This window comes from Felis catus, chromosome B3 (genome assembly GCF_018350175.1).
Source record: "Felis catus isolate Fca126 chromosome B3, F.catus_Fca126_mat1.0, whole genome shotgun sequence".
Taxonomy (NCBI): Eukaryota; Metazoa; Chordata; class Mammalia; order Carnivora; family Felidae; genus Felis; species Felis catus.
Window position 1 is genome coordinate 85,981,668 of NC_058373.1, and position 15,515 is coordinate 85,997,182.

Below are 15,515 nucleotides of genomic sequence, written 5' to 3' on the forward strand. Positions count from 1 at the left end.
AACATCTTTAAAAATTATTGTTTTGTATTTTAACTCAAAGGAAATTATCCTTTTCCTTTTCGTTATACTTAACTCTATATTAGACTTCAAGCAAGCTCCAAGTGCATTTGGGTTAGTGGATCAATTTTCAGATACGTCGATCTTTTATGGAAAGCTAATTGCTCTAGGTGGTCCTTAACACAATTGGTAATGCAAAGAGAAACACCAGGGGGAAATAAGCTGTGGATTAAGTTGGCAGACAGGAAAATACTTTCAGAAGTGTCTTTAAGGAGAAGGAAATGTGAATAAAAGAGAGAGAAATAGAGGTATCACTTGTTTTATTATATATATATGATATAATCTACATATATGTATAATAAATGCATACACATACATATATATAAATGCATACACACACACGTGTGTGTGTGTGTGTGTGTGTGTGTGTATTCAGAGGAAGTTTGCCTGTATTTTGTTTATCTAAAGTAAAAAAAAAGTTCAAGCTGACCAGCATTTCAACATTGGAAGTGTATGGAAATGCAGAAGGGCAGCTGAAAGGGGTTAGGACTCTGTGGCTTAGGGGAAGGGCAGCCTGTCGAGTTCCATTCTACAGAACACTCGCCCCATTCTGGTGACTCTGTTTTCTTACTGCTTCTCAAACAACTAGAAAGACAAAAATATTCTGCTCTGCTCAGGACTTCTTTCTCACTTATAATATTGGTTTTAGTTTCTCCTTTTTTTTTTTGAATTACCTAGAAAGAAGGAGCTCTCCATTTGTCCCAAGAGTCAGGAACAGAACCCAGTCCTTCCCTGCTTACCCCCCAGTCACGAAGTGAAGCTGGCTTTTACAAGCAAGACGGCATGCCTCCCTTCCCAACTTTACGTTCAGTGACATCATGTCGGTATGATCTGCCACACTGTCATGCAGATGTTTCTAGGCTTCACACACACAGATTTAGTAATGAGAGCAAGGCTTCCATCTCTCAGAAAACAGCTTCCTTTCTCTGCTCTTTTCCAAGGATATGAGCACTTTAAAAAGAGGAGGATAAAGGTGGCTACAATGCCAGCTTTGCCCTTAGTCATCAGACAGACATCTAGAAATAGGAAGAAGTCCTCAGGCAAATCCATAACATCTTGCGAAGAGAAGAATTCAGAATTTTAGTTCACAAGAGGCTAGTTCTTTCTTATCTATAAGTCACAAACAACAATTGCCATCAAAGAAAGAGCAGGATGAAGTTACAATGGTTTTCTTCTTGTTCTAATTGGTATTATTTCTTGCAATCTATTATTCATCTTGATGGAGTAAAAGACTTGTGACTTAAAATATTTGCCACCATTGCTTTAATTAATATATAGCCAAGTTTCCTGCATTTAATAAATCACACTGCCTTAAAAACTTGCCTTTGGGTGTTTGTTCTTAATTGTATAATTGCTGAATGACCTAGTAGTACCATAGCTACAGAAACTCTTATTTTTAAACACTTATTTAATATCAGACTTTATGCCATGCTCCCATGAACTCCAGCTTACTGAGTCAGCTTACTGTACCTACACTTTAAGTAAATTCCATATACCACATTCTTTATCAAGGTTTGGCTTGTGGGGGAAAAAAAAGAAGGTTGACTTAGTTTCAGAGACTCCTCTCACTGCTATGTGGCGTTCACACAGTTTAATCACGCAAGATTTCTACTAAATATAGATTAAACTAATATTTATGTCCACATGAAAAACTTGCAAAAATGAAACTGATTATACTTCATGTAAATTAAATACCAACAAGAAACAGTATTTGGATACTAAAGTATAAGATACTACATAAATACAAAGGTAGATAGATTTCATTATCACAAACATTTAGTTATAATAGCACTGAATGTGTTACTACTCATAGAAACATTATCTAGATAATAAATAATAATATAACAATCTACCCTGGAATTCTACAAGGTGCCTACAAAGTCTGAAAACATAGATGAATAAATATAATATTGTGAAGGGCCTTGTCCATCCATAAAAACTAAATTAGGGGCGCCTGGGTGGCTCAGTTGGTTAAGCAGCTGACTTCGGCTCAGGTCATGATCTCGCGGTCCGTGAGTTCGAGCCCCACGTCAGGCTCTGTGCTGACAGCTCAGAGCCTGTAGTTTCAGATTCTGTGTCTCCCTCTCTCTGACCCTCCCCCGTTCATGGTCTGTCTCTCTCTGTCTCAAAAATAAATAAACGTTAAAAAAAATCAAAAAAACTAAATTAATATTAACTATTTTTCATACTTTAGACTCTGTTGACCTCATAGGAAAGGCATGGCTTTGACACATTCACTCAAAGACTAGATTTAGCTACCAGATAATTTTTTTTTAAGTATAGCTTACATGTATGTTACATTAGTTTCAGGTGTACAACACAGTGATTCAACAACTTATACATTATGCTGTGTTCACCACAAGTGTAGTTACCATCTGTCCCCATACAACACTATTAGAATATCACTGACTAAATTCCCTATGATGTGCCTTTTCTTCCCATGACTTATTCATTCCATCACCGGAAGCCTGTATCTCCCACTCCCCTTCACTCATTTTGCCCAACCTCCCATCCCCCTCCCCTCTAGCAGCCATTAGCTTGTTCTCTGTATTTATAGGCTGGATTCTGTTTTTTGTTTGTTTGTTCATTTTTTTTAAGATTTCACATATAAGTGAAATCATATCATATTTATCTCTCTTGGTCTAACTTATTTCACTTATTAGCATAATATCCTCCAGGTCCATCCACGTTGTCTCAAATGATACAATCTCATCCTTTTTATGGTGGTGTAATATTCCAGTGTGTGTGTGTGTGTGTGTGTGTGTGTGTGTGTGTGTGTGTCTGTGTGTATACATCTTCCTTATCCCTTCATCTCTTGATGGACACAAGTTGCTTCTATACCTTGGCTATTGTAAATAATGCTGCAGTAAACATAGGGGTGCCTATATCTTTTCAAATTAGTGTTTTTGTTTTCTTTAGATACTCAATCGTGGAATTATTGGATCATGTAGTATTTTGTATTTGTACTTTTCTGAAGCACCTCCATACTTTTCCCCACTGTGGCTGCACCAATTCAGGCAATTTTTGAATAAATAAAAAGGGAAGAGCAATGTTTATATCTTAATTCTAATTTCTTCATGTAAGACTTTGATTTATCTATAAGGATCAATTTCTTCATTTCCCTCTTATACACAAAAGTATTACAGGCGACATCTGGAACAATGGTAGAAACTAAAATGGCACTTATAAGCCTGGGAACAATGCTGGAGCTCCTCCAAAATCCATTCTGTCTTTCATCCATGGCCATGATACCTCAGAAAGATGGCATTTTCTAGCACCTCTTTTGTGTGACCACATGAGTAAGTTCTCACCCAGGTAAGGTGAGAATCATAGAGCCTAAGACTATGAATCCACCTAATTTAAGAACTAATTTCCCCTTCCCACTAACTGGAGCTTCAGTGCGGTAGTGACTCAAGTTATACGTTAAAGATAGGTGACAAGACAGGGCCCTAGAGGATGGTGGAGTAATCACTGGAAGGGACTTGTGTCCCAGAGTAATTATGGGGAGCAGAGATTTGATACTAAACTAAGCTATTGCCATCAGGACTTTACATGAAAGAGAAATATACTTTTCGTTCTTTAAGACACTGTATTGTTAGGTCTCTTTGATACAGCAGTTAGGCTTTATCAGTTAGTTTAGGCCTAACATGCAAATGCCAAATCAGGTAATGTAATCATACAGTTGTCAACTATATTATGAATTCACAAATGGTAACTTTTCTGAATTAAATTCAACCTACCACCAAGGAGGAAAGAGAATTCTGCTTTTTCTCAAAAAGAAGAATGACAGGGGTGCCTGGGTGGCTCAGTCAGTTGAGCATCTGACTTCGGCTCAGGTCGTGATCTCGTGGTTCATGGGTTTGAGCCCCACATTGGGCTCTCTGCTGGCAGGGCAGAGCCCAGTTAGGATCCTCTGTCCCTTTCTCTCTCTGCCCCTCCCCCACTCTCTATCTCTCTCAAAAATAAATATTTAAAAGATAAAATAAAAATAAAATAAAATAGAGAATTTGTAAAAGAAAAAAAAAGAGAAAAGAGAAAAAAGGAAAAGAAGAGTGACATCATGAAGCGTGCCATCAAGACCAGGGCTATGAAGTTTATTGGGTTCACTAAGCTATGCCTAAGGCTTCTTTTGCTTTGTAATGGGTTTTGGAGCACCAGTAATTGAAAACTGAATCAAGAAAAAGAGATTTAAACTTGATGTGGAAAATATGGCTCAAGTTGGACCACAATACAATTATCAAAATGAGCAAAGAGTCTAAAATGCCATTGTCTAGAAAATGAAACAATATCGTTTCTTCCATTGCAGAGTTTAATTTATTCATTATTTGTTTCACACAGCTTGAAAGATACCCCTGAAAGGATCTTTTGGTGTTTTAATGGTGCTAATAGTGTTTTCTAGAATGAACACATATTCCATGTTTTCTGTTTTACCTTACCAGTGAAAAGCTGGAGGAATTTGTGTGAGAGAAACAATGCTTATCTTATTCGTGCAGGTACTCAATTCCAACAAAAATAATTTGTCAAGGCTCCTTTGGTTGTTTGAGACAAAATTCAACACAAATCAGTTTAAATACAAAAGGGGAATCTGTTGGCTTATAATTGAAATGACGGAAATGGCAGGGATACTTGGCTCCAAGACTTTATCTCCCTTTCTCTCATCTGCTTGTCTCTGCTTGTCTTTATTCACTCTTGCTACAGAGATTTCCTAACACAGAGAGGTAACTGCCTGGGAGATCCCCCTGTTCCTACCCAGTAATCTTTAAGATGCAAGAGGCAAGCAGACACTTCTCCAATAACAGAAAAATTCCTGGCAGGGCTTTGATTGGCCTCACAGTGGTCACCTGTGAATCCCTAGTCCAATCACTGTGGGCAAGAGGTTGTGGACATCTGATTGGTCAGGCTTTAGTCACATGTTTACCTCTGGATGAAGGGTTATGGAAAACAGAATTTCAGAGTTTTAAATCTTTTTGTAACATCTTTTTCTTTGTAATTTGACAGATAAGATTGGGTTTGAAATGTTTAAACAATACTCTTGCTGCTTCCTTCTCCAAATAATTACATTTTAATCCTAATTAACTGACTCCCTTTCCATACTGCTAACCATCCAATGACAGTGGTACTGGGACTAATTAATTGCACTTCATCTCAAAAAACACTTTCCTACTAGGAGCTCTTAGTTTATAGTTTGGTTATTCTATATTCCTGTGAGATCAGCAAACTTGGAAAGGAAATGAAATGGCTCAAGTTTTAAATATACATATACTGCATGAGATGTTATGTTAACTTGTGGATAAGGCCCTGGCTCACCTAAACTTGTCATTTATAAAATATTTATTGTATCAGGGAAGGTGTGGAGAAATAGGGAAGACATAATCCGTGCTTGAAAGGTTTACATAATAACTCTGGAAGCCATTGCAATAGGGCATCATGATTATTAAAACTGTACACTGCTTCCTGGAGGGGCAAACAGAGGTAACTGGCTGCATGTTACAATCCACAGTTCAGTTTGGCATAGCATCTTGCACAAAAGTATATCCCAAACCACTTTACAGAAGTGAAATTTCCATTCTCAAGCCAATATATGCTATACATTACAGAACAGCTGTGTGCAAACGCTGCCTCATGGGGGGGGGGGGAACCCTGAGGCATTAGGTCATGAGATGAAAATCCAAAGGAGAACTTAGGAGGCATGGACCAGTAGGGCAGAAAGGAGGGGTAAGAGGAAACAATGACAGGAACGGAAACATGTTAATTTGCAAGATTTAGAAATGAATCTGTGATAAGCTTAAGATACATCCCACACTTTTTCCCCTAGAAAAAAAATCTAGACAATCTTTAAAATTTTTTTTAATGTTTATTTATTTTTGAGAGACAGAGCACAAGCAGGGGAGGGGCAGAGAGAAAGGGAGACACAGAATCTGAAGCAGGCTCCAGGCTGTGAGCTGTCAGTACAGAACCCGACGCGGGGCTCGAACCCATGAACTGTGAGATCATGACTTCAGCCAAAGTCAGACACTTAACTGACTGAGCCACCCAGGTGCCCTGAGAGTAGGATAATCTTTTACATGATCCAGAGGAGTAGCAGCAGAAGTTAAACAAAAAAATCATGAAGTGAAAGCTGACAAACTTTCAAAGTAGTGGTATAATTACATAGGATCAGTAATTCAACCATTAGGGGATAAAGGCAATAAAATGATATATTTTGAGGGAACCTGAATTATGGTAAACTATTACCAGAAAAGGTTAGGGGATGAGATGGACAGTGAAAGCTAATTTCATAAACGTAAACACAATGCATGAATTGTGTACTTTAAAGTAAATAGAGGGGCGTCTGGGTGGCTCAGCCGGTTAAGCGTCCGACTTCAGCTCAGGTCACGATCTCGCGGTCCGTGAGTTCGAGCCCCGCGTCGGGCTCTGGGCTGATGGCTCAGAGCCTGGAGCCTGCTTCCGATTCTGTGTCTCCCTCTCTCTCTGCCCCTCCCCCGTTCATGCTCTGTCTCTCTCCGTCTCAAAAATAAATAAAGGTTAAAAAAAATTAAAGTAAATAGAATTTTATAAAATACATTTAATTCTAAGACAAAGCAATTATGTTCTTTCAGAATCTTGCCTGGCTTTAAGAAACCATAAAATACCAGCTAGTGGGGAGCTGTATTTAACAAATGATGACAGTGTGCTGTGCTTAGACTGGATTTCTAATATAAAATCCTGCTTTTAAACCTAAATAAAAAATTTTAAGTAGAAATAACTCCCAAGAAAATTTATTTTACTATTTATATTTCTTGTCACTTAAATAACATTGAAATATTTTAAAAATTCAAGTTCTCCATTTTGGATGTTCACTTGAAGCTTACATTTCTATTTCAAGTATCATCCATATAGCAAATTAGCCTTCCGCACACTGTGTGCCTAAAAAACATTCTTTGAGGGTGCCTGGGTGGCTCAGTCGGTTAAGCGACTGACTGGATTTTGGCTCAGGTCATGATATCACAGGTTGGTGAGATCAAGCCCTATGTTAGGCTCTGCGCTGACGGCATGAGGCCTGCTTGGGATTCTCTCTTCCTCTCTCTGTGCTCCTCCTCCTCTCTCTCTCTCATAAATAAATAAATAAACATTTAAAAAATTCTTCAAATTCCATGAACTCCAAGATTATTCATTTAACAACCAGTTTGCATAACTCATTACAAGTTACGCACTTCTGTTAAGGGGATATACTCTTGATTACTGGGGTTTTCCACATAAATAAAAAGTTTTACACTCTGTATCTTGTGTAAGCTATTCATGTTTGGCATATGCTCATTTTAATTTGGCAAGTGTCACATTTTACATGACACATATAACACCATGTGCGAAAAGTGAAGAAATCAAATCCGTAATGTATTATTTCCTGAAGTATTTGGAAATACTGCACACTTAGTTGGGTTGTAGATAAATTTGGTCTGTCTGGCCTTTAAAAGACATGGAAGATACACAGATTATCACTGATTTAGGCAGCATAACAGGGGTTTAGCAATGACTGATACATATGAAATTTCCACTAAACTGGGTACAATTGGGTTTTCCTTTACCTTCTTAAATGCCCAGTATTTTTTTTAAAAGCCATACTACCTGAAAAAAAAAAACCAACAACACTGTGTCTTAGAAGGAAAATCAATGGACCTTTCAGGAATTTTCATACTATCATGTATCTTAAGAATAATTATGGAATAAAGGATCCTCCCCTGCACGTCCATCTCCTCCATATGCTCGCTCCAGAAGGAAAGGCAGAATTAGAGTGGTTAACAGTGTTGGATGCAGAGTCTGAATGATAATCTTGGTTTAGCAATTTCCTTATCTGTGTGATGGAGGCACAAACTGTACTGACTTCAGCACTCAGCACAGTGTCTGACATAGTATAATCATGGGATAAACAGTGGCTACTCTTCTTGCTGCTATCACTATTTGTAACTCTGAAACTTCTCAGATAACCCTGAGAAGTGTTCTAGAGACCATGATGGTGAAGGTTCCAGCTGTACTACTGATGGCATCCTCCCCAGTTCCAGCCTCATCTCAGAATCTAGTCATTCTAGTGGGGGCGGGGGGGCAGGGATGGAATTGCAGATGGCTTTTCAGCCTGGGAAGGCTCTACTCTATTGGCTGCTGTCTCAACTGCCTTTCTCTAAGGAGGGAAGCATGTAGTAGAAACACACACACACACACACACACACACACACACACACCTCTGAAAATCTCTGTTTGAGCTCTGTATCAAGTTTCACAGATCACTTATTCCAGGGGTTCTTAACCTGTGGTTGAACTTTGGAAAGAGGACGGTGTCCACGAATTCCTAGAAATTACATGCTAAATTTTTCTTTTTTAGTGTTCATTTTTATGACAAGAGAAATCCATGACTTTCAACAATTTCTCTAAAGATTCTGTGTCCTTGAAATAAGGACTCATCGAGCTTCAATTTCCTCCTCTATAAGATGGGAATAAAAATAGTGGTCCTATTGGCCTTACTGGGTGTTCTGAGGATCCATTAGAGTGTGAAAGACTATAAGTCATCACTATATAAGCATTTGCTATTCCTAACCTTGATGCCATTATTTCTTTTTATCAGTTTGTGGGCACACTTCTGATTACACAGTATCATCCACAAGGAACTCAAAATCTTCTATCTACTTTTTGAAAACCATGTCATAGCTTGCCCAAGCAATAAGCATTGAAAAGAAGATTGAGGCACTACCTCCAGAAAATAGTCTACAGATGTGTTTTGTTCAGTTCACACAGTGTTCTTTCAAGAATGAGTTGGTTGTCAACATTTAGAAATCAGGAGTTTTCACATAAAAAAATCAGATTTCAGGTTAGCTGAAAAACTGAAATATCTGGCATCCCTGAGTCACCTTTCTGCAAGACAACAACTAGCCAGAGCTGAGTACAGGGACATGTGCCCCCTGTATCCCATTGTTGAATCTGGCCCTCCTGCTTCCCTTGTTTGGCCACATAAGTGTCTCTAGCCTATAGTTATGAAGTCTAAATCTTCACTGAGTATAATCATTCTGTTTTGAAAATATATAAAATAAGGTGTCATCTCCCCTTCTTTTTCTTCTTAGAAAGTTCTTTCAAACCTCAAACATGGAATATTTAGAATAAACATTCAGGTATTAAAGGACAAAGTATATTCTCCACAAATACTGCTCTTCAGATTAGCAAGTTCTTATTCGTTGAAAGAACATCCTCTAACAGGAATATTGAAGGGCAAGACACACAACATGATTACAAAATCCAAGAAAGAGGTAAGTGATGTGATTGGGGAAAAGCCATAAGTTTATTCAATGGAAAGTCATGACCCTCACTCATAATTTAAGCTTGTACAAATCAATTAGGTACAAAGGAATAAATGGATTGCTAACATATCATTTGGAAGAACTTGACATGAATCAGCAACTGAAAGAGCCTCCTAATTTTGACCTGAGCAAAAATGTCACTTTTAAGAATAAGAAAAATATGAAATATAGGAAGGTGTCTGTTTCTCTTAATTTTTGTAGGTGACAAGAGATATCATAAGGCTGACTTTTCCCTGGAACTTACTAGGAGGAAGAGCCACTTTGAAAATTGAAAATGCATGGCAAAAATTTAAGGTTTGGGAAGTTCTGGATGTTCTCCCTTTTAAATCAAATATTCTTTCATGTTATTAAGAGCCCCCAAATAATGAGTAGGCTGCTACAGATTACGATAAAGAAGAAAAAAATGATATCAGGGAATCCACTTAGATATGATTAGAATTGACCCTCTTTCAATACAGTTCTTAAACTCTAGTCCAAGATTATTTGCTCTAAGGAATGCTCTATTTTTAAAATTGTTGATATTGACATTAGAATTTTGATTCAGAAGAAAACCATATCAATTACATAAACCTGTGAAAGATTTCAAGATTTACATGGTCATTACCAAACTAAAATTTATGCTGGATCATGTACTATTGTAAATGTTTCGGCAAGAGCGATGTGGTGTAACAGAGGCCATCCGTTCGAGCGGTAGAGCCTGTAGGAAGTTTTTCTTAACCTAATTGCAGAGGCCATTTGGGTTAGAGCAAGGTTGCACTGTAAATCTGCCACTCCTAGAGGGCCAACTTTTTCGATGCATATTGAACCAATATTCTTGCTATGAAACTGTGTAAGCTAGATTCTGTGCCACTATAGTACAATGCTCCTCAATAAACTTGTTTTCACAAAAAGTTTGCCCACTCATGCGTCCCAAGGCTGTTGTAATCTTCATTGTTGAGGCTGATCTAATAGCAGGGACATTATTCTATTTCTTGACATGTTTAAAGTTCTCTAATGAATAAAGCTAACAGCTTATGGCTGCTTCAACTGTCACTTGATTACCCCGAAGGGATTTTCTTTTCTTTTTCTTTTTTTTTTGTCTTTAAAATTGGCCTCCTAGTTTGTTTTTAACTACCTTGTGCACAGAGGTCTGAAGGGGAAAGCAGATCAAAGATCAGCTCGCAACATAAAAAGCAGCTGTAGTTAATTACAGGCAAATGAAGGACATCTGACCAGATTCTTTATGAGCCGCCTTGTCACACATTCAACAGTCTATAATCTCTGTGACCTTGTCCCTTGGTCCTGAACTGTCGCCAAACCTGAGAAATGGATATGTCTCAAATTATATATGAATTTAAAAAAAATGGGAGGAATGTTCAGGGTGTGACTTAGGAAAGAGTGAGTGATGTGGAAGAAGAACACAGTAAACGCGGAGTTACCTGGGATATATAGAAGTCACCTGGAGTTTCCATCGTAAAGTAGCAAGTCCAGTCTTTTCTCACACTGAAAATAAAGTCATTTGTTATAAAGAGGTAGAGGTAGATGATCAGATTATAAAAGTTAACATGTGAGAAGTGAAATGCAATACTTACTCTGCTATGATTTGAGAGAAATGAACAATATTCCTACAGTGTCCACTATTTGACGTCTCAAAAAATTTTTAACTGTTCTTGTTTTTAAGATGCTATTAACATCTAAATGACTAAAGTAAAAAATAAGGTTTTCTAATTTTATTTCAATTTTTTATTTTAGAAAGAGAGACAGTGCACGTGAGTGGGGAAGACGGGCAGAGAGAAAGAGAATCAGAAGCAGGCTCCATGCTCAGCACGGAGCCTGACACGGGGTTCGATCCCACTACCCTGGGATCATGACCATGAGCTGAAATCAAGAGTCAGATGCTCAACCAACTGAGCTATGCAGGCACTCAGTTTTTCTAATTTTATTATTTAAAAAAATTTTTTTAAATGTTTATTTTTGAAGGAGAGACAGAGTATGAGTGGGGGAGGGGCAGAGAGAGAGAGACAGAGACAGAGACAGAGAGACAGAATCTAAAGCAGGCTCCAGGCTCTGAGCTGTCAGCACAGAGCTCGACGTGGGGCTCGAACTCACAAACTGCAAGATCATGACCTGAACCGAAGTTGGATGCTCAACCGACTGAGCCACCCAGGCGCCCCATCAGTTTTTCTAATTTTAAGAGCAATACATGTTCATTCTACACATTGAAAACTCCCAAAAATATCTAAGAAAAAAATACCCCCAAAACCCAGCCTCTGAGAGAATCCTGTTAAGATTTATATTTAAATCAAAACAAAAAAAAATTGAGCACATACTACTGAAAAATCAGTGAAGTTGCACTGTTTGTTGATGGCCAACATGGTTACAAAGCATGGATGAGTGAATGAAAGGTATGGGTTCTGGTAAGTCAGTACCCTGTATCAGCAGTAGGAAAATGGCTGTTAAGGGCCTATATTGGCCCCTTAAAGATGCATCACCAGCATGGATAAAGGAAAAGCCACTGTATCCTCTATAAATCCCAAAGTGATCAGATAGCTCCTGTTTCTGCCTGTTAGCTTACTTCATATAGGCCCAGAATGGCACACTCCATGCCCCAACCTCCACTTTCTTTTGACTAGAGGTTGGGGATTATAGGAAAAATGCCTACTTTACAGGACTGTGTAAAGAAATAGGGGATCATATTTCCAGGTACGCTGTGGAAACTACAAAGTATTAATTATTTATTAACTATTGTTAGCAGTAATTGAGGTGCCATGGAAAACATTAAAAATGATTAAGAGTCTACCTTCAAGGAGTTTTTATCAAGTACTTCGAGGTACAATACATAAACAAAAAAACATTAATTAAAATTTGAAAATAGGTTCAACTTTACAATGCAATATACCAGGTAATCATCAAGTTACCTGTAAACATCTGAGAAGGAATGATACCATAACCTATAGGTTTTGGTTTATTTGTTTCTAAACAAACACATATCAGAACTAACCAACATGAGTGAGTGTGATCCTTTTCAAAGCTGTCACCTTCACTGCCTATAAACATGAAAAAGGTATTGCCAAGGTTTAAAAACTTTTTTGGATTCTATGGGATTCCCTTGTTGTATATAACTTTTAAACACCTAAAGTTGTAATTTTGAAGACAGATTCAATTTCTGGAAAGAACTGCGTATCAGATAGAACCAAGAACAGTGAATACAGAGACTGATACCTAAAGAAATGTCACCACATATTAATGAAATCATTTTATAAAAGACAAATTATTTCTGAAGAGAATTCCAAGAGTGGGTATCCAAAAAATATTTTGATTAAGGCAGTGCCTTGAAATAAGCTACTATTCAATATTCAACACTGTGAATAAATTCTGATTTATTCTCCAGTTTAAAAAGTCCTGGTGGGGCGCCTGGGTGGCGCAGTCGGTTAAGCGTCCGACTTCAGCCCGGTCACGATCTCGCGGTCCGTGAGTTCGAGTCCCGCGTCAGGCTCTGGGCTGATGGCTCAGAGCCTGGAGCCTGTTTCCGATTCTGTGTCTCCCTCTCTCTCTGCCCCGCCCCCGTTCATGCTCTGTCTCTCTCTCTGTCCCCCAAAAAATAAATAAACGTTGAAAAAAAAAGGTTCTGTGGAAGAATAAAGTAGCATAAAGATCCACTCTGCCTCTAAGCTTACAGCAGTCAATTTTTTAAAAATAAAAAAAAAAAATAAAAATAAATAAAAAAAAAAAGTCCTGGTTACTTTATATTCAACTCTGTAATTTCATAGGACTTCAGAGGAGGGAGATACGAGAAAGCTTTGCAGTCTAATTTGGACTTGATTTGTTAGCAGATGAAGAGTGAATTTTAGAGAAGTTGAGTGATATGTAAAAAATTATGGTAGGTCACAGAGAACTTTTAGGGCAGTGAAAGTATTCCTTATGATACTATAACGATAGATACATGTCATTATACATTTGTTATAAATCATAGAATGTACATCACCAAGAGTGAACCCTAATATAAACTATGGACTTTAGGTGATAATGATGAATCAATGTAGGTTCATCCATTCTAACAAAAGTACTGCTCTGGTGGGGGATGTTGATAATAGGAGGTGTTGTGTGTGTGTGTAGGAGCAGAAGGTATATGGGAATCCTCTGTATCTTTTCCTCATTTACACTCTAAAAAATAAAGTCTATTAAAAAATGATGGTGGGGAATCACAAGGCATTGATGGGAGGAAAGAATAATTAGAAATCATTCCAGGCAAAGGATAAAAAAGAGTATAAATGAGAGAAGAAGGCAAAGCTCTGGGAAATGAAAGTATTTCAACACAAGGCTATCCAATAAAACTTTCTGCAATTACGGAAACATTTTATAATCCGTGCTATCCCACATGGCAGCCACTAGCCTCATGTGTGGCTACTGAGCATACAAAATGTGGCTATTATGACTGAAGAAATCATATTTTGTTTTTGTTTCCTTTTAATTAATTTAAATGTAAATAGCCATATGTGTATAGCAGTTACATTCTAGATAATGCAGGATGGAGCATGGAGTGAGGGTGCTGTGAAATAGGAATGGAGAGTTACATAGGATATAGCCAGACACTGGAGGATCTTCAGCTAAGTTAGGGAACATTAAATTTATCTCAGGGAGGGGTGCCTGGGTGGCGCAGTCGGTTAAGCGTCCGACTTCAGCCAGGTCACGATCTCGCGGTCCGTGAGTTCGAGCCCCGCGTCGGGCTCTGGGCTGATGGCTCGGAGCCTGGAGCCTGTTTCCGATTCTGTGTCTCCCTCTCTCTCTGCCCCTCCCCTGTTCATGCTCTGTCTCTCTCTGTCCCAAAAATAAATAAACGTTGAAAAAAAAAATAAAAAAAAAATTATCTCAGGGAACATGAGAAGCCAATGAAAAGATTTAAGAGGGGGAGTAACTCACATAATCAATTTATTTGCTTTTTGGCATCAGGCTACAACAGAAAGGATGGATTAGGGTTGGGATGATGGTTGAGGCAAGGGTGCCAGGGAAGAGGCTATTGGATCATCCAGACAACAGATGTAATACCCAAAAGGGTAGAAATAAAGGCACGGCACTTGAGGGACACTTGGGAAGTGGAGAAAAGGATGGATTGGATGTTAGGAATAAGGGAGGTGGAGGGAGAGATATATGAGGATGATGGACGATGGAACCATTCACTGAAGAACAGCTCTGAGGAGAATGACAAGTTCAGTTAGGGACATGTTGAAGATGAGGGGCCTGCTAGGCATCCAAGTGGGATGATACACATTTGTGAGCCATGCACATGTGGATGGCCATGGAAACAATGGGAGGGGATAACACTCTTCAGGGTGAGTCTGAAAGTAAGAAGAGGGACTAGGACAAAACCCCAAAGAATACCAACACCCTGACATGATTCTTCTGTTTTTATATCAGTCTTCTATTCATCCCTGCCTATTGTAGCAAGCCATATTAATCTGCACTTGTCTTTTAAATAAAAAAAAAAACCCTTGGGGCGCCTGGGTGGCGCAGTCGGTTAAGCGTCCAACTTCAGCCAGGTCACGATCTCGCGGTCCGTGAGTTTGAGCCCCGCGTCGGGCTCTGGGCTGATGGCTCAGAGCCTGGAGCCTGTTTCTGATTCTGTGTCTCCCTCTCTCTCTGCCCCTTCCCCGTTCATGCTCTGTCTCTCTCTGTCCCAAAAATAAATAAACGTTGAAAAAAAAATTAAAAAAAAAAAAACCGAAGCTCACAGTCTCAGTGCTCCATGGCACCCCACAGTATTTGGCAATATCTCACCACCCAACCCCCCATTTTTAGGAGGCACTGGCATATGAACAGTGTTATTCTAAATTTGGGTTTTTTCATTCAGGACACAATTTCAGAGAAAACAGAGTGAACTCCACTGCAAAAAAGAAAAATTACTGGTGACAGAAACTATATGAGTTAAGCATGTTTTAAAAGAAGTTAATAAGAACACAGTCATCAAAAAAACTCCACAAGGTTTCTCTCTCCTGTAAACAGATTAGCAAACAAATGCCCAGTGCCCTTACTACATTTGGCAAGCCATCAAATAAGCTACTAACAATTAATCACATCACAAAACAAGAAAATATACTGATTTTTTAAAGTGGAAGCATAACACAAACTCTCCTAGCTAAATACAATGATACCATTCCA

At 38.5% G+C, this 15,515-nt stretch overlaps 1 protein-coding gene across 5 annotated transcripts in view; it reads right to left on the minus strand.

Annotated features, from left to right (window-relative positions):
• The window catches only part of SLC25A21 (solute carrier family 25 member 21), a 492,785-nt gene that overhangs the window by 203,948 nt on the left and 273,322 nt on the right, over nucleotides 1-15,515 (minus strand). The window contains exon 2 of one of the 5 annotated variants that reach the window (XM_045059822.1): nucleotides 10,799-10,862. The exons of the other annotated variants lie outside the window; for them this stretch is intronic. The gene's annotated coding sequence lies outside the window, so the exon portion shown is untranslated. The remainder of the gene's footprint in view (nucleotides 1-10,798; nucleotides 10,863-15,515) is intronic. 5 annotated transcript variants of the gene reach the window in all.